The sequence below is a fragment of the Schistocerca americana genome, chromosome X, assembly GCF_021461395.2.
Source record: "Schistocerca americana isolate TAMUIC-IGC-003095 chromosome X, iqSchAmer2.1, whole genome shotgun sequence".
NCBI lineage: Eukaryota > Metazoa > Arthropoda > Insecta > Orthoptera > Acrididae > Schistocerca > Schistocerca americana.
This window is the reverse complement of record NC_060130.1, coordinates 439,549,027-439,571,928: the sequence shown is the minus strand read 5'-3', so window position 1 is coordinate 439,571,928 and position 22,902 is coordinate 439,549,027.

Here is a 22,902-nt window from a genome sequence, read left to right as displayed (position 1 = left end):
GGGCTGGCTTCTTGAGTTCTGTGTTTCGTGGTAACATGCTTTGTATCTGATTGATGTACAACAGTGACAATGAAATTCTTAGACAAAATGTCAATACGTTACTCTACCCACCTCTTGCTACCAAGGATTTCCACACGATTTTCCACTAAACTACGAAAAGTCATCTAGTTAGGAAAAGGATATTTACACCACAAAACAAATGTATTAAACTATTTCACTTGCTGTACAACTCACGTCATTATTTTCGACTACTGTATTTTACTTGAAAATGAATGTGATTGTCTCAGTCCGCTAGTGGCAAAACAATACTGTTGTTGTGTTGGAATTATTCATTCAATTATCATTCAACAGCTGCAAAATGCCAACAATGGAAGAGCTTATAACAATATACATTCATTACGTAATTTTTCACTAGTGGCGAATTCTTTGACGTATATATAGATATAGCTATAGATATACCTCCAATTTGTGAAAAATAAAAATTGGGGCCTGGCTGTGACTCGAATCCAGATTTTCTGCTTGTTGTGACTGATCATCTTAAGGATACAGGATACTTTTCCAGCTCAATGTTATGTAAAAACCAACACCTATTTCTTTCAGGCACTGTTTATGTGTATGTTCTACAGATTTTTTGTTGATATCAGGTAATTCAGCACACTTTCTAAACAAATTAGAAGTATTTTGAATATTTTTGAACCTGCTTAGGGTTATTAAAAAATTACAAAGAAATTGAAGAAATTTTTGTCCAAAATGCTTCCTCGAATTGAGGTACCAATTAATCCATTTGAAGGACACCAAATTTTTACCAGATATGCATGACATGATGGCTGAGGTACCAGACCTATTTCATTCCACGTATTATGTATATTTAACGACCTAGAGCGGTGTGCTGACCATACACCCCTCCTATCCAGATCCTCAGATGAGGATGACATGACGGTCAGATGGTCCCGATTGGCCACTTGCAGCATGAAGACATAGTACTTTTTTTATTATGTATATTAGAAGGATAAAAAATATCATGTCTTACATTTTAATTTTTTTCCTAATAAAAATGTTATTTTTTCTCTAATTTAGCTGATTCTGCAATAAAGCTTAGGTCTACTACATAAGTATGGACTATTGCAAGTTACAGAAAAAAATTAGAGCAACGCTTTATAAACTTTAGGAAATATTTGTACCTGGATTCTCAAGTATACAACTTGTGGGAAATTGTGAATGAAGATATAAGTCCAATTAAAGCGTGCCTCAGACTACTGTCTTTTGCTTTTTAGTAACCACACAAAGAATCTGCTCCTTTAGGGCAAAGTCCACGAGCAGGGTGGTCATCTGTGGTCAACTTATGAAAGTAGGTGGCCCATACAGCTTTTCTCATTGCTGTAACATCACTCAGAGGTGCAGTTCGTCTAATGACCAGTCCACAATAACTCTGAAGAAGGTCTGTTTCAGTTTATGCCTCTGCCAAACAGAGATTTCTCCTCGTAGCTTCCTCAATCTAGCGCCAATCACCTTTTGCACATGTCCACAAAACTCCAATTTTGTTACCCAGGTAGCACCATAAACATTGAACTCATTAATTTGAAAGTTTTAGAGTCCCCATTGCCTAGGTACTTCGTATATCTAACATTATAAATGAGCACCGACCTCTGAAATATTTTTAGAGCTCCATCACACTCCATACCTTCACTGTAACCATCATAATTCTTAGGTCACTGATGTTCAATGTATCATTCAATGTTACCATGGCAGGTGTGGCAGTACTTAGATAAGCACTCAACATCAACAACTTTTCCATTGTCCAGGGAAGTCTCACTTACAACACTATTCAAGGAACGATGTCCTCGACGTTGCAAAGTCCCATCAATTGCAATAGCAATGTCCCTGTTTCCACTAATATTTACAGTTTGTTCTACTGCACGTTTTATAGATGCTTTAGATACTAACGTCAAGGCACCTAAAAGTATTTTTATGTACTTGCTGAACCTAATAGGAGGAGGAGGAAAGTCCATCAAACCACAAACCGTTTGAGCAGCCTTTTTTCCTTTTCCTGTTGTACACATTGCATACACTAACTTCAGATTCACATCATATGAATTATGCACAATGTTCGAAGTCATTTTCGAGGTATATTTATTGTAGGATCTACACAGAACAGCTAATTTTGATGCTAAACCCTCCCTGCTACATTGTTGTTCAGTTATTTCCAGACAGCCTACACCATCACATTGTTTACATTTCGCCACTTCCTTTATAGAAGAAGATAAGATGCCTACATCAACAACAAATCCACTACAAACAGCATCACTGTCAACACAAAAGTTTGAATCACCAGGAGGCGTGTCACGTGGGAGTTTCTTCTCTGTAGAACTGATACATAGGTTACTTTCAACAGTGTGGCTTGCTTTGTTTGTGAGCTGGTTACCATGGAATTTCCTTTTTTTTCAATTTCTTGATGTGTGACATAGTTCGTATTTATTGCACACTAAAGGATATATACTTCCAAAAATATATGTAGCACTTGGGCAACATTCAGTAGCACATGAACAAACTGCTTCAACAAAACAAAAGTAAATACTAGCAAAGGTAATCATTTACAGACACCAGAAACCTGCACTGTTACCAACCTATACAATGTATCATATGTATAATCACTGGAAACAGAAAGTTCACAGTTCTTTTCGAAATAACAGTGGTTTCTGTAACAAAAGTAAAGGGGGCATGGCGGCATATATGACCATAACTTTAAAATTGGGTATATATATGTCATTTTTCATTTGAAACCCTATAACGTATATATCAATGTAATCAGGAAAGACTATAGAATTTAATAAAGTCATAAAAATTTTCGATTTTTCCACCATTTATAAGTACCCTGTATCCTTAATCACTTTAGCTGTTCGAGCATGCACCACAGGCCGATCCAAAACTCCATATGCCACGTCCCCTATTGCTCAAACATCCAGATTCCTGCAACAGGGAGAATGAGATTGCAATGAATCAAGATCAATATTAGTATAGTCGTTTTTCCCATTGATGCATGTAATACTTCTTTAATTTACAGTGTCTTTTCTTTCAGACATGCATGTCTGAGGGAACAGATATTGTAAATTAAATAAATTACATTCAGTTGTGCAGCAGCGCTGTTGACAGTGAGCCTATGTTCTCAGTACGTCGAAACATGCAATTTTCTTCTGGTGATGATACTGAACGCAGCAAATCTAGTGAAGACTCCATAGATATGGGAGACGACAAAGGCAGTTCTGAGGAAAGCTTCAGCGATAGTAGTGAAGAATCACATGAAGATAATAGATTTGCAAGTTGCCGTGTGCTGAATGAAATTGATGTATTTTTGCTCTTGCTCCACAGTTTTCCCTTTTATTTCAATCCTCGTAGTAAAAACAAACTTAGATACAAACGCTACACCATTTGAGGATGTACTTTGAAATGTTTTTGACGAAATGTTGATTTGTGCTATGGTAACTGAAATAAATATGTATGCATACCAGGATATCTCCAAGTTGTACAAAAATAGGAATTGTCACTGAAAGAAATGGACACATGCTGGTAAAGATAAAATGAAAGTTTTCATAGTTATTTTATTACTATAAATTATAGTCAGTTCACATGAATGAGAAAGATACTGGTCCAAATGTGAAATAATTCATTCGATTTTTTCGAAAATCGAGCAATGAGACAGATTCAGATTGATTATGAAATACTGTCACTTTTCGGATAATTTTACTTTCAACCAAGATAAGCATTAATGTCAAAAGTTACGAAAAGTATACTAAGTCACTGAATATTAACAAAAAAGTTCAGCTCAGCTTTAGTTCCACAAAGAAATGTCAGTATTGATTAAAGTTTATTGTTATTCAAAGAAAGGTTTAGCGGGAAACAGTATATACCAATGAAAAGATCTCATTTTGGTATAAAATCATTTGTTCTGTGTATATCACAATAAGGTTATGTATGGAACTTCTTACTTTATGTTGGCAAAAGATCACCATATTTGGATAAGTATGAGAAATACCCCATATCTACAAAACTATTTTAGGTTAATGGATTCCCTATTAGTCAAAGGCTATTGTGGAACAACTGACAATTTTTACACATCACCCGAACTTGCCGATTATATGGTACAATGCAGACTGACATCCTATCGATCATTCTCTATTCAATGCATTTGTTTTGTTATAGAGGCCTGTCCCCAAAATATACAAACATGAAGAAAACTTTTTTTTTTTTTTAATTTAGAATGGAGGTAACTGAAGTGATTTTTGAGAAATACATACATGCATTACCTCCACATGTACACAGACATTCAAGAACAACAAGACTGATAGAAAGGCATTTCATATCCCACATACCTCTGAATCCAATAAAAAAGGAACCTTGTAGAAGGTGTGAAGAAGAAACGCTGAAGTGAAAAATACGGAAAGAAATAAGAGCCTGATGCGAAGACTGCATCGTGGGCTTGTGTGTGGAACCTTGCTTTAAGCTTTACCACACTCAGAAACTTTTTTAATGAGATTCTGCTGTGTTTAAAACATTAAATGTGATTTTCCATTTTTCGGCATTATGTAGGTTACGTGTCGATAAAAACTCACTTCAAAATTCCGTTTTTGATTTTCTTGTTTCTTTTAATACTATCCTCACAAATATTCTAATCATTTAACAAAAATGTCCCGCAATTTTGTAATAGAAAAATCGGAAAATTGCTTGCAGTTGGAGAGTTAAGACGACAGTTATCAGATTTGGCTAAAAGCATTTGGACACCTGTGTAAACATGAATGCAAGTGCACTACTCGGTGGCTATCTTGGGTTATAAATTAGAGTAATTAAAATTACAGTTATGGGTCATAATTAAATCCTACATAAACACAATTAAGAGCCCAAGTGCGTGGTTTATTTACATAAGAGGGGGAGGAGGAGTAGTAGTTGATGTTTAATGTCCCGTCAACAACAAGATCATCACAGACGGAGGACAAGCTCGAATTAGGGAAGGTTGGTTGGTTGGGTGGTTGGTTTAAAAGAGGGTGGGGAGGGACCAAACTGCTAGGTTATCGGTCCCTCGTTCCAATTATATTAATTCCACAAGGGTGGGAGTAAAATATTCGAGACATACAAAACACAGCTGCAAGAAAGGAGAAAACCACAAGAATGACAGAAGTGCAACAAACACTAAAATGGACAAAATCGGACAAGAAAACCACAGAGAGACGCAAGAAACATGTAGAAGAGATCAAAACAAGAGAGCAGATTACTATGACTGGCCCGTCATGAGAATAAGAAGGAGAAGCCAGCCACTCTGCTACACATTAAAACCTCCACCCTAAAAGCACTAGGCTGGAGGACACAGACGGACAAAGGACATGCACTAAAACTTAGATCAAATGATAAAACCCACCCTCACGAATAAAACGTAAAACTAAAGCTGCTGTTGAGACATTGTCGTCCAATACCGAAGGTAGGGTGCTGGGAAAGTTAAAAGTCCGCCGCAGAGCGGCTAAAAGTGGGCAGTCTAGCAAGAGGTGGGCGACTGTCATTTGTGAGCCACAGCGACCCTGAGGTGGATCCTTGTGACGGAGGAGGTAACCATGCGTTAGCAACGTATGACCAATGCAGAACTGGCAGAGGACAACGGATTCCCTGTGAGAGGACTGCATGGAAGACTTCCACACATTCGTAGTCTCAATAATGACATGCAGTTTGTTGTGCATACTGTTATGTCATTCCGTCTCCCAAAGCCAAAAAACCCTATGGTTTAAGTCAGAACGCAGGTCAGTTCCAGAGATGTCCATCTCCAGAAGCGGTTTCCACATACCATGTTTGGCCAGCCTGTCGCCAAGTTCGTTGCCTGGGATTCCGACATGTCCTAGGGTCCACACAAACACCACTGAACGACGGGACCAATCCAAGGCATAGATGGACTCCTGGATGGACGCTACCAAAAGATGGCGAGGGTAGCACTGGTCGATAGCTTGTAGGCTGCTCACGGAGTCAGTACACAGGAGAAATGACTCGCCAGCGTATGAGCAGATGTGCTCAAGAGCACGAGACATGGCCGCCAGCTCTGCAGTGAAACACTGCAGCCATGTGGCAAGGAGTGCCGTTCAATATGTCTTCCATTAACATATGCAAAGCCTATGTGACCATCAGCCATCAAGCCGTTGGTGTAAACCACTTCATGGCCCCAGTTCATCAGTGGAGGGATATATGGCTTTACGTCACAGTGTCAGACCATCACCTTGACCTTCTCGGGTTATGTGTCAACCTCAAACGCCAAGATGAAAGCACTGATGGCAACCTGATTATGCCTCGGACTCTGGTGGACGTGCCAGATGAAATGGAGTCCTCACCACTCTAAATTGGGGAGCTGTTCATCGTCAGACTGCAAAAGAAGGTCCCTGTGAAATATGGTGCACTGGACCATATTTAAGCTCTTATGGGGCGTGATGGAAACAGAAACATCCCCTAGCTTGTCACAGGCGAGTATCGCCCGTGACTGGGCAAAGGATGCTGTTTTGATGAAGACCGAACCTGACCACATTTTGGACAAGCCCTCTACCTCCCCAAACTTCTCCTCTAAATTCTCCACAAAAAACTGAGGCTTCAATAACAAGAAAGATTCCCCATCAACTCTCGTACGCACGAGGTACTGGGGTGCATAAGCTTCGCTGCCATCATTAGCCTGGTGTTCCTTCCATGGTGTGGCTAGGAGGGGAGACGATTTTGGTTGTATTTCTTAGCATTGAAGTTACACCTTGATCACTTAGAGACTGCTGATGTATGACCACCAGCAAGAGATGACGTACTACACTTCATGGCGTGTCATCCACCCTGATGCCGCCCACTCTGACCAGTGGCCCTCCCCACGCAGGTACAGCAAAGGCCACCTGCCAGGATGGCCATTGCTGGGAGTCCCAATGCCCGAGGGTGATGGGCATCTACTCCTTGGTATACATGGGGAGTTAACGGTGCAGGCATCAGCAGAGCGATCCCTGTGTGGTGAGGGGGCTACAACCTACAGGGTGCACGGCAGCCCCACCACAATGGACTGGCTACCGTGCTGGATGTCAGATGCAAAGTCCATTATCACGACAGCACAGAAAGCGATACTGCACAGAGGATGGAGGAAAACGCACCTAGGAGGGTGACGTTGCCCAACAGCTGGAGAATGAGCAGAAGTGCAGATCCACGTTGACAAAGGATGCGAGAGGTCCTCAGTGCATGATGGACACTATGCACCACGTAAGGTGTCCTTCCCCAATTGGCTCGCTCTTAGGGAAAATTTTGAAAAATGGAGGTCAAACCGTACAGGGGACCATCACATAAAGGCCAAAACATGTGAGACGCCTTTTAGTTGTCTCTTACGACAGGCAGGAATACCTTGGGCTTATTCTAACCCCCAGACCCACAGGGGGTGATTAGGTAAGGATGGAGAAGGAAATCGGCATGTCCTTTCCAAGTAACCATCCCGGCATTTGCCTGAAGTGATTTAAGGAAATCACGGAAAACCTAAATCAGGAGGCTGGATGTGGGTTTGAACTGTCATCTCCCAAATGCGAGTCCAGTGTGCTAACCTTTGCATCACCTTGCTTGTTTGTTAACATAAGGACATTACGGCAGGCAGCTGCTTGTTTACATAAGGAGAAAATGCACCCCTGGTCCAAAACCAGTCAAGCTCCATTACTCAACAGAGTAGTTTTTTTCCAACTGTGTGGTTGGAGCCCAGGTAACAAGTACACACAACTCACAGCACCTGAAGTTACAGCAAGGTCAATCATCAAAATATTGTGCTAAAATAGAAACAAAAACTTGACTGAACAACTGGAACTGCACCATTAATCAGTCATGCTCAGAAAACCTGATATATCATAAATATATCTAATACTAATGACACTATCAATTAGTGAAGTATTGAGGACAGCAAAGAGACTATGTTCCTGGATATGTGGATTCAAAATAACATCATATAGAATAAACACATTGAATCCACGAGCTCAAAATCGAGTAAAATATGCTTTGCATTGCATGTTTTCATAGCCACTTTCCATATGGACATATAACAGAAATGACCAAATGTGTTTTAATAACAATATTCAGAAAATGAAGAGGATGCATAGAAGGATGCACTTTTGGTTCAGAAAAGAAATGTAGAAATGTCAAGAAGTAAAGGTTACTATAAATTTGTGTGTCTATATCAAGATCATTGCACGAAGCATGCAACTATTTCTACTGTCATCCGTTAGCAAAAAATCTTACAGAGAACTTGAGAAAATTCTGGTCCTACATAAAATCACTACACAGGTCAAAGGCTTCTACCCAGTCACTCACTGACAAATCTGATGGGGCAATAGAAGACAGTAAAAGGAAAGCTGAAGTTCTAAATTCCACATTTCAAAAAATCATTCACCTTGCATTGAGAAGCAACTGAGAGAGTTGAAAACAAATAAGTAGAGATGTCCAGGTGGAATCATGATTAAATATTACAGAGTACTCTTCGGCATTAGCCCTTACTTAACTGGAATTTATCGCAAATCTTTTACGCAGTGCAAAGTTCCTAATGACATGAAAAAAGTGCTGGTGACTCCTGTATATAAGAAAGGTAAAAGAATGAGCCCACAAAATTATAGACCAATATCATTAACATCAGTTTTCTGCAGAATTATTGAACATATTGTGAGTTTGAATGAAATAAATTTCCTTGAGACAGAAAAGATTCTGTTGGATTGGGTTGGGTTGTTTGGGGGAGGACACCAAACAGTGAGGTCATTGGTCTCATCAGATTAGGGAAGTATGGGGAAGGAAGTCAGTCGGCCATGCTCTTTCGAAGGAACCATCCCAGCATTTGCCTGGACTGATTTAGGGAAATCGTGGAAAACCTAAATCACAATGGCTGAACACGGGATTGAACTGTTGTCCTCCTGAATGAGAGTCCACTGCACCACCTTGCTTGGTAAAGAGTCTGTCCATAAATTAGTATGGACTTAAAAAGAATTGCTCCTGTGAAACTCAGCTTGCCATTTTCTCACAAATTATCCAGTGAACCACTGGTGAAGGACAACAGGCAGATTACATATTCCTAGATTTCCAGAAACTGCTTGACACAGTGCCCCCTGCTCACCCCCCCCCCCCCCCCCCAGCAGCAGATATTTAACCACGGCCTGAGCATACAGAATAGATTCTCAAGTATGTGAGTGGTTTGAAGACTCCGTAGCAGAACCCAATACATTGTCATGGATGGTGAGTGTTCATCAGAGACAAGAGTATCATCAGGAGAGCCCCACTGAAGTGTGAGAGGACTGTTATTGTTCTCTCTATATATGAAAGATCTGACAAGCATGGTGAGCAGCAATCTCTGACTGTTTGCTGATGCTGTTCTACTGTTAACGAAACTGTCATCATTGGGTGACTGTAGGAAGATACAGGATGACTTAGACAAAATTTCTAGTTGGTGTGATGAATGGCAGCTGGTTTTAAATGTAGAAAAATGTAAGCTGATGCAGATGAGTAGGAAAAACTGTCCTGTAATGTTCGAATATAATATCCATGGTGATTTGCTTAAGACAATCTTTTTGATGAAATATATAGGTGCAACATTGCAAAGGGCTACAAAATGGAACAAGCATGTAAGGTTAGCAGTAGGGAAATCAACATGGTTTCTAGGAAAGTGCATCTCATCTATAAATGAGACCACATAAAAAATGCGAGTGTGACAGATTCCTGAGCACTACCTGAGTGCCTAGCCTGGGATAGCCATCAGGCTGGATTAAAGAAGAGAACAAAAAAGTTCAGAGGCATACTGCTGGATCCATTACTGATAGGTTGGATCAGTGCATGAGTACTATAGAGATGCTTTGAGAACTCCAGTGGGAATTCCTGAAGGGAAAACGATTTCCTTTTCACAAAATACAATTGGAAAAATTTAGAAAACAGGCTTACTTCAGAAGAATTCTACTGTCACCAACATACATTTTGCCTAAGGGCTGCAAAGACAAGATAAGAGAAATTAAGGCTCGTACTGAGGCATGTAGACACCATGCACTGGATGGTGGCTTACAGAGTATGTATGTAGATGTAGATTAAATACTTTCAAAATCCAAAAAATAGAGCTATTGGAATAGTAACTGACATAAAAGTAGGTAAAATTTTAGGTCTCTAGTTAGTAAACTAGAAATACTACCACATCTTGCTCTTATATTGCTGAAATTTCTTAAAAGTAGTATCGTAGGTAGTGACATCAGCAGTATCCGTAACCATAGTACAAAAATGCAAGACAACCTGTGTGTATTACGTGCAAACTCAAAGAGAGGAATTTTACTTATAGAAATTAAGCTGTTTCATATCTTACTGCATGTATTAAGAACAATGATACTACAAAATTATGCCAGAAGTCGATTAGGGGATACAGGGCCAGTTTGAGAACAATTTTCCTCACGAATGATAAATCATTTGATGGTATGACCCCCTTTCCTTCAGACACTGGCAGCCTTCCATGGGCTTTTATTCATTCTATTAATAATTACAATCATCTCATCCATTCCTGAAAGACAGTGTCCATGCTTTTCATGTGATTGAGCCAGGTTCAGTCTGTGGTGAATGCCCCAATTTAGGCTGACAAACCCATGATTGAAATGATGTCAGATGAAAATATCTGCACAAATCTGTGAGGGAAATGAGATGTATTATTATACATGACAGATCAAAATTAATAGGTATAACACACATAGAAGGATACAATAACAGAAGCTAAACATTCCCTTAAACTTGGGCCCACAAATGAACCAACTTGGGCCCACAAATGAACAATTTGTGAGACAATTTTTAATCTGTGGTTATGAGCTGCCATGCATTTTATTATGAAATATTGTCCTGGTTAGTATAAACGTCAGCAACTGGAAGCATTTACTTCTATAAATTATCTGGGAGTAGGCATTAGGAGTGATTTAAAATGTAATGATCATATAAAGTTGATCATCGGTAAAGCAGATGCCAGACAGAGATTCATTGGAAGAATCCTAAGGAAATGCAATCCGAAAACAAAGGAAGTAGGTTACAGTACACTTATTCACCCACTGCTTGAATATTGCTCAGCAGTGTGGGATCCGTACCAGATAGGGTTGATAGAAGAGATAGAGAAGATCCAATGGAGAGCAGTGTGCATCGTTACAGGATCATTTAGTAATCGTGAAAGCGTTACGGAGATGATGGATAAATTCCAGTGGAAGACAGTGCAAGAGAGACGCTCAGTAACTCGGTACGGGCTTTTGTTGAAGTTTCGAGATCATACCTTCACCAAGGAGTCAAGCAGTATATTGCTCCCTCCTACGTATATCTCGCGAACAGACCATGAGGATAAAATCAGAGAGATTAGAGCCCACACAGAGGCATACTGACAATCTTTCTTTCCACAAACAATATGAGACTAGAATAGAAGGGAGAACCGATAGAGGTACTCAAAGTACCCTCCGCCACACACCATCAGGTGGCTTGTGGAGTATGGATGTAGATGTAGATGTAGAACGTATATGAATGTGCAGTTTCAGACTAAGTTACCATTGGGCTTCAATTTCACCCACAGTATACCACATTGTGCACCACGATGGGGACTGTGGCACAATGAGGTGCATCACATTTTGGTGCTAATAGAAAATGAAATTTAATGCCCAAGTATCATACAAGATGAATGGATCAAGCATGGTCTGTACAGGTATCTTGAACTCATAGGTCGCCTGACCTGAATCCTCTGGCTTTTACTATCTGGGGTCGTCTGAAAAGTGAAGTATATGGCACTACCATTGATACAGTTGAAGAATTGGAGCAGTGAATTGTACAATCTTCCCAAGATTTAGTAGATGATGCAGGGGTGTTTGAAAGAATCCGTATCTGCTCCATTTGATGTGATTACACCCTATGTTTCCTCTCCAAGAGATATAATTCACACCATTTCAAAGCAATATCCCTCATTCCATACCTGTTGAGTTTGAAAAGCATCAGGGCATGGTTTACAGAGTCGAATGCTTTTGTAAGATCACAGAATATTCCTGTGACCTTAGCTTTCCTATCTAGTGATGAAGTAATTTTTTCGATAAACTCATTTATTGCATTTACTGTGTTTTTGCCTTATTGGAAGCCAAATTGGTTATGTGAAGCTTTGTATCTGTAAAGCAGCAATTTTTTCAAGTATCTTTGATATGACAGGGAGTATAGAGATGGGGCAATAATTTCCCATATCATCTTTTGAACCTTTTTTAAACAATGGTTTTAATTCTGCATATTTCAAGAGATCAGGGAAGTAACGTTCTTCAAAGGATTTGTTTATTATGAGAGAGGGAGGATGAGCTATTATGCTGTAAACTTTTTTAATTGTTTTGATGGGTATCCTATACCAGCCAGCAGAGTTTTTGTCTTTTAAGGAGAGTATGACACTTTCAACAAATTTTGCTGAGATTGTGTTGAATTTTTTGAGACATTCACTGGTATTGCCTTTTAATCCACAACTATTTACCTTCTGCTCATAATTTGCTATGTCTAAATCAGATTTTGCTACATTTATGAAGTACTCATTGAAGCACTCAGATATCTGAACTGGATTTACAACTGATTTTTCCTTAAGTTTGATTTCTAAAATGTCTTGTTTATGATTTTGGGCACCTAATTCAGACCATACGGACCTTGTTTTATTTTTCTGCCCTACAATGAATTTGTTATTTGCCATTTGTTTTGAAGCTTTCACAACTTTTTTTAAAAATAGTTTTGTAGTTTCTAACATATTTTACAAAATCAGGATTTTTGTTGTACTTCAGTTGATTGTGTAGCTTCCTTTTCCTCTCACTCGATATTTTTATTCCTGGTGTGATCCATCTTATCTTACTTGATGTTTTGTTGCAATATAATCTTGGTAGGAAAGCTTCATTAAATACTTCAAGAAAACTGTTTAAGAATGTACTAAAGTTTTCATTTGTTGAATCACCAACCCCAAAACACCACTTAACTTTACTTAGTTTCTCATAGAATATTTCAATACTTGATTTATTGAAACTTCTTTTGATATATGTTTTTCTTGTATTATGTTTATCAGTTTTTGGCAGTGAGACAAATAAGGCTGAGTAATCAGAAAGTTCTAAGTCTAGACAGAATTTACGTACATTATGACAGTAGTAATTTGTTACAATGTTGTCGATGCATGTTGCTGAGTGAATTTTTTCTCTGGTGAACTCTGAAAAATTTAGTTTAAAACCAGACTTTTTAATTAAATCAATAAATGTTGTTGATTCTTTATTGTCATTTGCAGTGTTTATATTAAAATCTTCTGCTATTACAATTTTTTCTTCTTTTCTTTCTTTACTTTATCTAGTAAGCAATGGAATTTAAAGAGCAATGGCGTGACTAAAGCCCTTTCTAGAATTCTGTAAATTGAAATGATCAACGTACTAAGGTCTTTAAGCTCTATGCAACAACTTTCAAATATGCAATCTTAATTTAAACAATTAAAATCTGTTTTCACTTTGTAGCTTATAGAAGAGTCCAGGAGTATTATTAATAGGTAAACAATCTTTCCATTGTGTTGTTATATTGCACATCAAGTTGTGGCAACAATGATTACCAATGTACAAAGGGCAAATAAAACAAGCAGGAAGATATATATGTACAGCAAACTGGATAAAAAATCAGTAATGCCATATCTCAGTGAGGAACTTGAAACTTCCAGCATGGTGCAGGAGCATGTAAAGAAACTATGGCTCAAGTTTAAAAGAATGGTTGACCATGCACTGGATAGATATGTACTCAGAAGAACAGTTCATAATGGGAGGTATGCTCCATGGTACACAGTCACTGTGAAGAAAATTCTAAAGAAACAGACTACTGTATAACAGGTGTAAGGAAAGCATACGGTTGTAGAGAGTTGTTAATGAAACAGGTTTGGTGTCAAGAGGGCAATGTGTGAAGCCTTCAGTGACTACTGTAGCAGAATAACATCAATTTAAAAAACAAAAAAAAAAAAAAAATGAAATTCTGATCATATGTAAAGGCTGTTAGTGGCACCAAAGTTGGTGTCATTTCCTAGCAGACAAGAACTGAAATTGAGGGTAGCAAAGAAAAAGCTGAAATGCTTGACTCTGTTTTCTAATGCTCCTTTACAAATGAGAACCCAGGCAAATTGCCCTGATTTAATCCTTGTAGCACTGAAAAGATGAGTGAAATCAGTATTAGTGTCAATTGTATTGAGAAACAGCTGAAATTGTTAAAACTGAACAAAGCTCCAAGGTCCAATGGAATCCCTTTCAGATTCTATACTGAATTTGCAGCTGTGTTAGCCCCTCTTCTAACTGTAATCTATCGTAGATCCCTCAAACAAAAAACCATGCCCAGTAGTTCGAAGAAAGTGCAAGTAACTACCGACTACAGGACGGGTAGTAGACGTGATCCACAAAACTACCATCCAATATTTTTGACATTGATTTGTTGTAGTATTTTAGAACATACTCTGGGTTCAAACATTATGAGATATCGTGAACAGAATGACCCCCTCCATGCCAACCAGATGGGTTCTGCAAACATCGATCATGTGAAACCCAAATTGCACTTTCTCACATGATATCCTGAAAGTTTTGGATCAAGGTAGCCAGGTAAGTGCAGTATTTCTTGATTTCCAAGAAGCACTTGACCCAGTAACACACATACACTTATTTTCAAAATTTTGATCATATGGGATATCAAGTGAAATTTTTGACTAGGTTAAGGACCTTTCGGTAGGGACGACACAGCTTGTTATCTGGGAAGGAGATTCATCATCAGATGTAAAAGTAACTTTGGATGTGCCCCAGGGAAGTGTGTTGGGACCCTTGCTGTTCATACAGCATATTAATGATCTGGTGGACAACTAACCTGAGACTTTTCACAAGTGATGCAGTTAACTGTAAAGAAGTACTGTCTGAAAGAACCTGCATAAATATTCAGTCAGATCTTTTTAAGTGTCGATCTTCAGCAACTGTAATCATATATACCAGTTTCAAGCACTTAGTTCCCTTCTTCAGAAGGTTATGCCTATCACATTATTTGCAAATGTCAATAATAAAGTGCATACAGCAAAATGTCACGGTCATGTTGTTCACAGAGTCTGCATAAAACTAGATTGCAAAGTGGTGCAAAGATTGGCAGCTTGCTTTAAATCTTCATACAAGTAAATGCACTTCACAGAAAAAAAATGCGGCCTATTCTAGAATATTGCTCAAGAGTGTGAGACCCATACCATATAGGACTAACAGGGGATATTGAATGTATACAGTGATGGGCAGCACAAATGGGCATAGGTTTGTCTGACCCATGGGAGAGTGTCACAGTGACGCTGTGACTAAACTGGCAGACTCTTGAAGATGGACATAAACTATCTGAAGAAAGTTCACTAACAAAGTTTCAAGAACACCCACATAGGGATTATGAGGATAATATTAAAATAATTACAGCATGCACAGAGTCATTCAAACAATCATTCTTCCTGTGCCCCTTACGTGAATGGAATGGGAAGAAATCCTAATAACTGGTATAATGGGATGTACCCTCTGCCAAGCACTTCATGATGGTTTGCAGAGTATGGATGTAGATGTAGATGTAAATATAGAAGTTTCAAATCACATTGTATTCCATTGTGGACTATTCTTATATTTAAAATGAAAAATTCTATTGTGATTATGACCAGAAGTTTCAAACCCAGATATATAATGTTGAGCATGTAAATGCATTTTTAATCTTGTGTTGTAGTGTACTATATTGCCCAGTATCACATGGTAAAATTGTACTGTTGATGTCATGAATTGGTGAAACAAACAAACAAATACTTTATCATTCTGATCACCTTGATGCCTGGCTTTCAGGATGTCATGTGTGGAAAGTGTGAATTGTGTTTTGCATGAGTAATGCTTGTGGAAACCATGCTGACTGGTATGGAGGAGGCCATTCTGTTCAAGATATTTTACTACATTTGAGCTGAGAATATGTTCTAAGATTCCACAGTGGATGGATATCAAGGATACTGGATGGTAGTTTTGTGTATAACTTCTGCGACTGGTACCCTTTTGTACGTTGGTGTGGCCGGTGCCTTTTTCCAACTAGTGGGCACAGTTTTTTGTTTGAGAGATTTGTGGCATATTATGATTAAAAGTGGGGCTAACTCAGCTGCAAATTCAGTGTAGAAGCTCATAGGGATACTATCAGGCCTTGACACGTTGTTCAGTTTTAGCGACTCCAATTGTTTACCTATAACTCTTCTACCAATAATGATATCATTCATCTCTGTAGTAGTGCAGGAATTAAATTTGGGTAACACTCCTGGATTTTCCTCTGCAAAAAGATGTTTGAAAATGTAGTTCAGCATTTCTGCTTTTGCTTTGATGTCTCCAATTTCAGTTCCTGTGTCATCCACAAATGTTTGGACAGTGACTTTTGTATGACTAACAGCCTTTACATATGACCAGAATATTTTGATAATATTCTGTTACAGAAGTCTATGAATGCCTGACACATTATTCTCTTGACTGACAAACATGCATCATTCAGCATCTCTCAAGCTATAGCCCAGTTTCTTGTTTTACAGCTATTATGCAGTAGTCTCTGATTCTTTAGAATGTTGTACCTCAACTATTTTTAGTGTTACTGAGTAAAGTAGCTACACTTGCATGGCTGTTGCAGAAGGCCATGGTAGCACATGAGCACTGAGCAGACCAAAGCACTGTAACATCAGATGCAGTCATGTCACATGTCTATTTCCACATAGCAGGCAGCAACTTAATAGTGCCAATACAGCAGAAAGGCAGGGCAACCACAGCATTGGAAGGCTGGTTACTATGCCTCCAAGCCTTGGACTTATTTCGTGTACTTGTTTGGAAGCAGTGCTTTGGTGAAGCAAGCAGGCACCAAACTAGTATAAAAACCCATCACTTTTAGACAAAGTGGTCACAGTTTAGCAGCACCATCTACTAGAGAAGATCTATGATGGTTTATGGGGCTATATAGTCCTTCAAGCAGCCACTATGAGATTTGGTATCCACCAGCTGCATATCTACTGTTGGCAGTGAGTCCACTGCTGTGAATTTAGTGCGACCAGCTGATGGACCACCTCTGAGCTAAGATCAGCTGCAGACAGCCTTCTGCGCTGGAGGGCAGCTACTCAAGACCAAAGTGGTGCAGCCACTTAACCACCTATGCCTGGGTGGGCATACTCACATTGTAAGCCTCGAATCACGAGGGCGGACTCTACTACTGAGGGCTGCCTTCCTCCACAAGGATCACCTGCTTCCATAAACTCCACTCCACATATCAGGATTCCTGCCCATCTGCTAGCATCAGACATGTCACTGGCCACCTGTTGCATCAGCACCACAGCACTTGCCATTGAATGTGCACACCAGAGCGACATGGCCATCACAGAGTGTCACTACATGTGCTGTAGTGTACTCTCCAATAAAATTTATGACTAGTAATGATGTTCTCTTGAGAAACCATTAGTCATCATCAAAAAAACCACCATCTCAATCCTACCACTGTAGAGGTCATCGACCCCAGGTCTCTTCATTTTGGTGTCAGAAGTGGGATCAACATCTGCAGCTGGACTGGGAACCTCATCTCCAGCTGCGGCTTGTAGTGCCAACAGTCACTGGGGTAAGTGCAGTGTTTTTTTTTCTTTTTTTCCCAGAGGTTAAATTGTATTTGTAGGTGCAGTATGTGGCACGTAAACTCAAGCAGTGTTATGTGGATGGGTAAATATGAGTGTTAGTTTTCACCTAGTTAATATGGGCAATATGTCTTACCTTGAGCAAGGTGCCTGTGGCTCATTGTCTAGATGTGTACAGGGCATTAACCATGTGTAGCAATCCAGGAAGTGATGCTGGGTTTTGTCAAGAAGTATTTGGATAGTTTTATGTGTAAGTGTCCTTGTCACCATTCTGTTTTGTTCTTGTTGTTTTCTGATAAAGGGGTAATCATGTTGTCCATAACAGAGCTGGCTACCCTGAATGAAATTTTATGAATCTTAGCAACTGAGTAGCTTGATTGCATGCTGACTTTCAAAAAGATCAGAGCTCTGTGCAGAATACCATAGGCAAGTTTGGAAAAAATAAAAACAGCAAATGGGGGTAACAATTTACAAAGCTTTGAAACTTTGGGAAAATACTCATATGGGGGTGTAGTAGTATGGAGGGTTCATACCCCATTTCCCCCCACTAAATGTCAATTTCTTCAAATGTTGTAATCTTTTTGCACAAATAGTTCATTTTCAGAGGAGAACTGCAATAACAAAAGTATTCCTCATAAAATTCTACACAAAAAAGGTATTGTGCATATTTTAGGTTAGATGAATAGTTTTAGAGATATATATTACTACTCATTAATTTCAATAAACCCAACAAATGACATCTAGTTCTCTGTAGATAAGGTCTAATACCATGGATACAGTTGAGGAAGCAAAGGAATAGTACAACAGTTCTACACATGTCATGATGTTTGTTTGTGGTCATTGAGATACAATAGTATCCAACAAACAATGTTGTGTATGTAAACATTATGTACCTATCTGATATGTTTGTTTACCTATTTGCTGATGGACACCGCATTTGGTGCACCTGTGTTGTTCACTGTAGTGATGTGATGTCCGCAGCGAACGGCAAGCATTGCTACGATACATAACATGTGGTTCCTGCATGTCAGTTCCTTCGTGACATTGATGTGTGCACATCACTAGTATGGCTCCTAGAGTGGAGATATCCATAGAAAAATGTGCTGCAATCATAGCACTTAGCCAAGCTGGTTTATATATTCACCAAATTGCGAAACAGTGTAGTGTGTCTATAGGGAGAGTTCAATACACCCTTCATTGACAGAAGACAACAGGTAGCAATAAAGACATACCATGACCAGGATGACCTTGTAAAACAACTAAAATTGATGATTAATATATCATAATTACCAATAAAACAAATAGATTCAAAACAGCACCCCAAATTCATACAGAATTGGTAGAAATAAACACAACAACAGTATCTGTTGCAACAGTAAAAAGGAGACCGACTGAAGCCGGCTTGAAAGGATGTGTCACAGCAAGAAAACCCCTTCTAAGGCCCATAAATAAAAAGAAGAGACTTGAATGGGCTAGAAAACATTGTAATTGGGCATTGGAAGACTGGACAAAGGTGTTATTCACCGATGAATCAAAGTTTGAGATTTTTGGAACCAGAAGGAGAATATTTGTTCGCCAATTTGTAGGGGAAAGGGTAGCCCAGCAGTGTGTTCTACCTACAGTTAAACACATTGGACGTTCTATTATGGTTTGGGGTTGTTTTGCCGGAGATAGAGTTGGCGACATTGTGAAAATAGAAGGATGTATGGATCAGAAGCAGTACCACCGAATACTTCAGTATCATGCAGTACGAAGTGGATTGTGCTTAATAGAGAAAGGGTTCACCTTACAACACGATAATGACACAAAACATTCATCAGCATAATGTATGAACTACAATGCATCAAAGGAAAAACAGAAAGTACTCAATTATATGGTATGCCTGTCCCACAGGCCCGATTGTAATCCCACTGAAATGGTCTGGGATGAAGTGGACAGACGTATCAGGGAAGTTAATATATCCAGCAAGGAACATCTCTGGAATATTGTTAAGGATATGTGGAATCATATAGATTCTCGATATCTACAAAACCTGATTGACCGCATGCCTCGAGTTTGTGAGACAGTAATTAAATCCAAAGTAGGATACTTTGATGAAAGTAAAATATAATGATTGTGATTGTAATATATATGTGGAAGTTAATATAATTATATTTTGTGAGAAAAAACATTTGAATTTGTGTTGTAAATCTGAAATACCAGGGTGTATTGAAATTAATGAGTGGTAGTGTAAGAGTTGGAGTAGCATTCTGTTAATGGATAATTTTTGCAGCTTAGACAGTTATGTAACTAAAAGAGTAATTAAGTATATGGAAATATTTCATATATTTCAAGTTGATAAAACTTTTTGTGTGTTCAGTAATGCTGAAATCAGGATTAGATCTCCAACAATGAAAACAGCAAATTCCCCTTCCAATTCACTCACAATTCCCCTGCCACTGACACTGCCATTTTTCCCTACACATGTCCAGTTTAATTGAGTATATGTCACAAACTTATTAAACTCATGCAAAACAGTTCAGTTTGTTGTATAATGTAGTGTTTCTTCTCTCACTCTTTTCTTTTCTGTGGACTGAGAGAAGAATAATGATGGCTGCTAACCCATGTTTTATTTGCAATAAATCTGTTTTGGAAGGAGAGATGTCAGAAGTGATGAAGGGGTTGGGAATTTTGATACGTGCCAGCACAGAACGGAAGGAAGTGGTCATAATTTCCTACAAAACATTGGAATGATTGACATGCATAAAGTATGTCAATGTGAATATATTAAGCAATGTAATGTAAAGGATCTAATTAACCAGAAAGCTGCACAGACAGATGATAGAAGTTTAAGATTGTCTTTGTCTTATCCATTCAGTTTCAAAGACAACAGTTTCATGTGTGCTGAAAAATTTGACTTAGAGGCTGAAAGAAAAAAAATAGATAGTTTTGGTATTGAAACCAGTATTGCACATGATGATGCAGATTTTGACATTGTTGGAAAAACAATAATTGACTCAAAATTGTATCGACATGTTGTTATTCTCGGTCAAGATGCTGATCTTCTCGTGCTATATATAGATCTTGCTGCAGGTGACAAAGATATTATTATGTTGAAGGAAGGTAAAGGCAGCATCAGAATGAGGTGGAACAGTTCTAAAGATATATGTAACACCTCACTCAGCCATAACTGCAAGGAATCAATCCTATTTCTCCAAGCAGTAAATGGTTGCAACAGCACTTCAGCCTCATTTAGTAAAGGGGAGTTGCAGGCTTTCTAACTATTTAGCAACAGCCACATCTTCATAATATTCCACTAATATTCAAAAATCCAACTTCATCTCCTGCGGCCACTGAAAAAGCAGGAGATTAATTCATCCTCTCTCTCTCTCTACACAAAAACAGGAAAGAGTCCTGGTGATGACACCTTAAATGATACCAGATTTCAATGTTCGAATGTACTTGTGGGTCAGGCAAGCAATGCTGTCATAATCTCTTGTTTGCCACCTGCTATTAACACAGCATGCCTCCACTTCTACTGAGTACATCTACAAGTCCAGCTATGGCTGAGGAACAGCTTGAACCCCACAAACTGGGGTCAGAGGGAATCAAACTTATCCCTTTTTCCAATTCACATGAAATGACCACCGGCTGTAGACAAGATATTACTACTGATTTCATGCAGCTATACTCAAGGTTGCATACGACAATGTAAGAGTGTGAAGGATGACTTACACTGCACAACAATGTGCAAAAGCTGTCAAGCACAAAGCTGCACTAACATGACTTGCAGCAATTTGACAGAATATTTGGAGGATGGTTTTCTGTACATAATTATATGCAACAGCCTATTCTTTCAAAAGATATTGTGGTATTTTAGTTGTGTAGGTGTTGTACATGTGATGATTGTAAATTTTTTATAAAGGCAGTAGTTGTTGATTATTTCTTCAGTAATTCTTAATTCTCATGACAAACGATTCTGATTCCAATACAAACTATAAGGTACATAATACTGAACAAAAAAACTGTATAGCAGAATAGTTCTGAATCAACACATGTCAGTTTTAAACAGATTTTCACTTTTTTTATCTTCAGATTTTAGTACTGACATTTACGTCTTGCAAATATGTTTCTATATGTGTAACAGACAAGTACTTGTGGAGGAACAGGAGAAAGATATAACTGCATTAAAATTTAAGCAGCAAATTATTCCAAACTCAAAGGCTAATGAATTTTTAATATTCTAGATAGAATGTCTCAGTAACTGGTCATCTAGCTTTAAACATGCATATGGCCTTCCCTGGGCAGAATTTCAGAAAAAATATTTTTTGCCATAGTAAATGTCTTAAAAAATGAAACATTTTTTGCAAACATTGAAAAAGGTAAAAAATTTGAATTCAGGGGTAGGGGTGGGGGATGACAATCTGCTAGGGAAGCAAATTTGTCTGTTAAGTAGTACTACATCCCATAAGAGTGTCTTCCCATAGTTTCAAAACTTTATACATTATTTCCCCCATTTTTCTTAATTTGCCTGGGGTAGAAGAGTTACTCCAGGCTATGCAGAGAAAGGCAGATAGAATTTGATGAGTGGTTGGTTAAAAACAAGCTTCTAGAGCTAAGGAAGATGAGGATTTTGGAGTATCTGGAAGAAAGTAAAAAGGGTAGTACTTGCATGGATGCAGAAAGTAGTAACATTGTAAAAGTGGCGTAATGTAGAATTAGCAATTTCAATACCTTGTAAAAATGGGGACTCTGTAGTGCCAGTCAAACTAAGTGTGCACTGTATTCAAGTACATAAGTGTGTGGATAGCAACATGGGTGATGTAAGAGCAGTGGTATCTACCCTACTGGGTGATAATTGGTGTAGTGCAGAGGTCGTGGGGCCTGGGCCAGAAATACAGGGAAGTGCATGTGCCAATGACCTTTGTGTCACGCAGAGTAGGACTCCAGACAGTAATTTTGTTGTAAATACTGCAAAGAAGGCACAGGAAGCTACCAATGAGGTGATTATGTTGCAGATTTTGTGACTAACGAAATGGTACAGATGCATTTATTCCCGAAGGAATCTGCCTTGTTACCACCTGCGGTAGAACTGCCTCCTCAGAAGTAATGTAGGGGTAGAAGAAGGACAAGGAAATAAATGTGTCAATAAGATTAATGACGTACCAACAAGGCTGAATCTTTTGAGAAATGTATGCCTAAGGATCAGATGGTTATGATGGTGTGGGCACTAGGTCACAGTCTTGCGG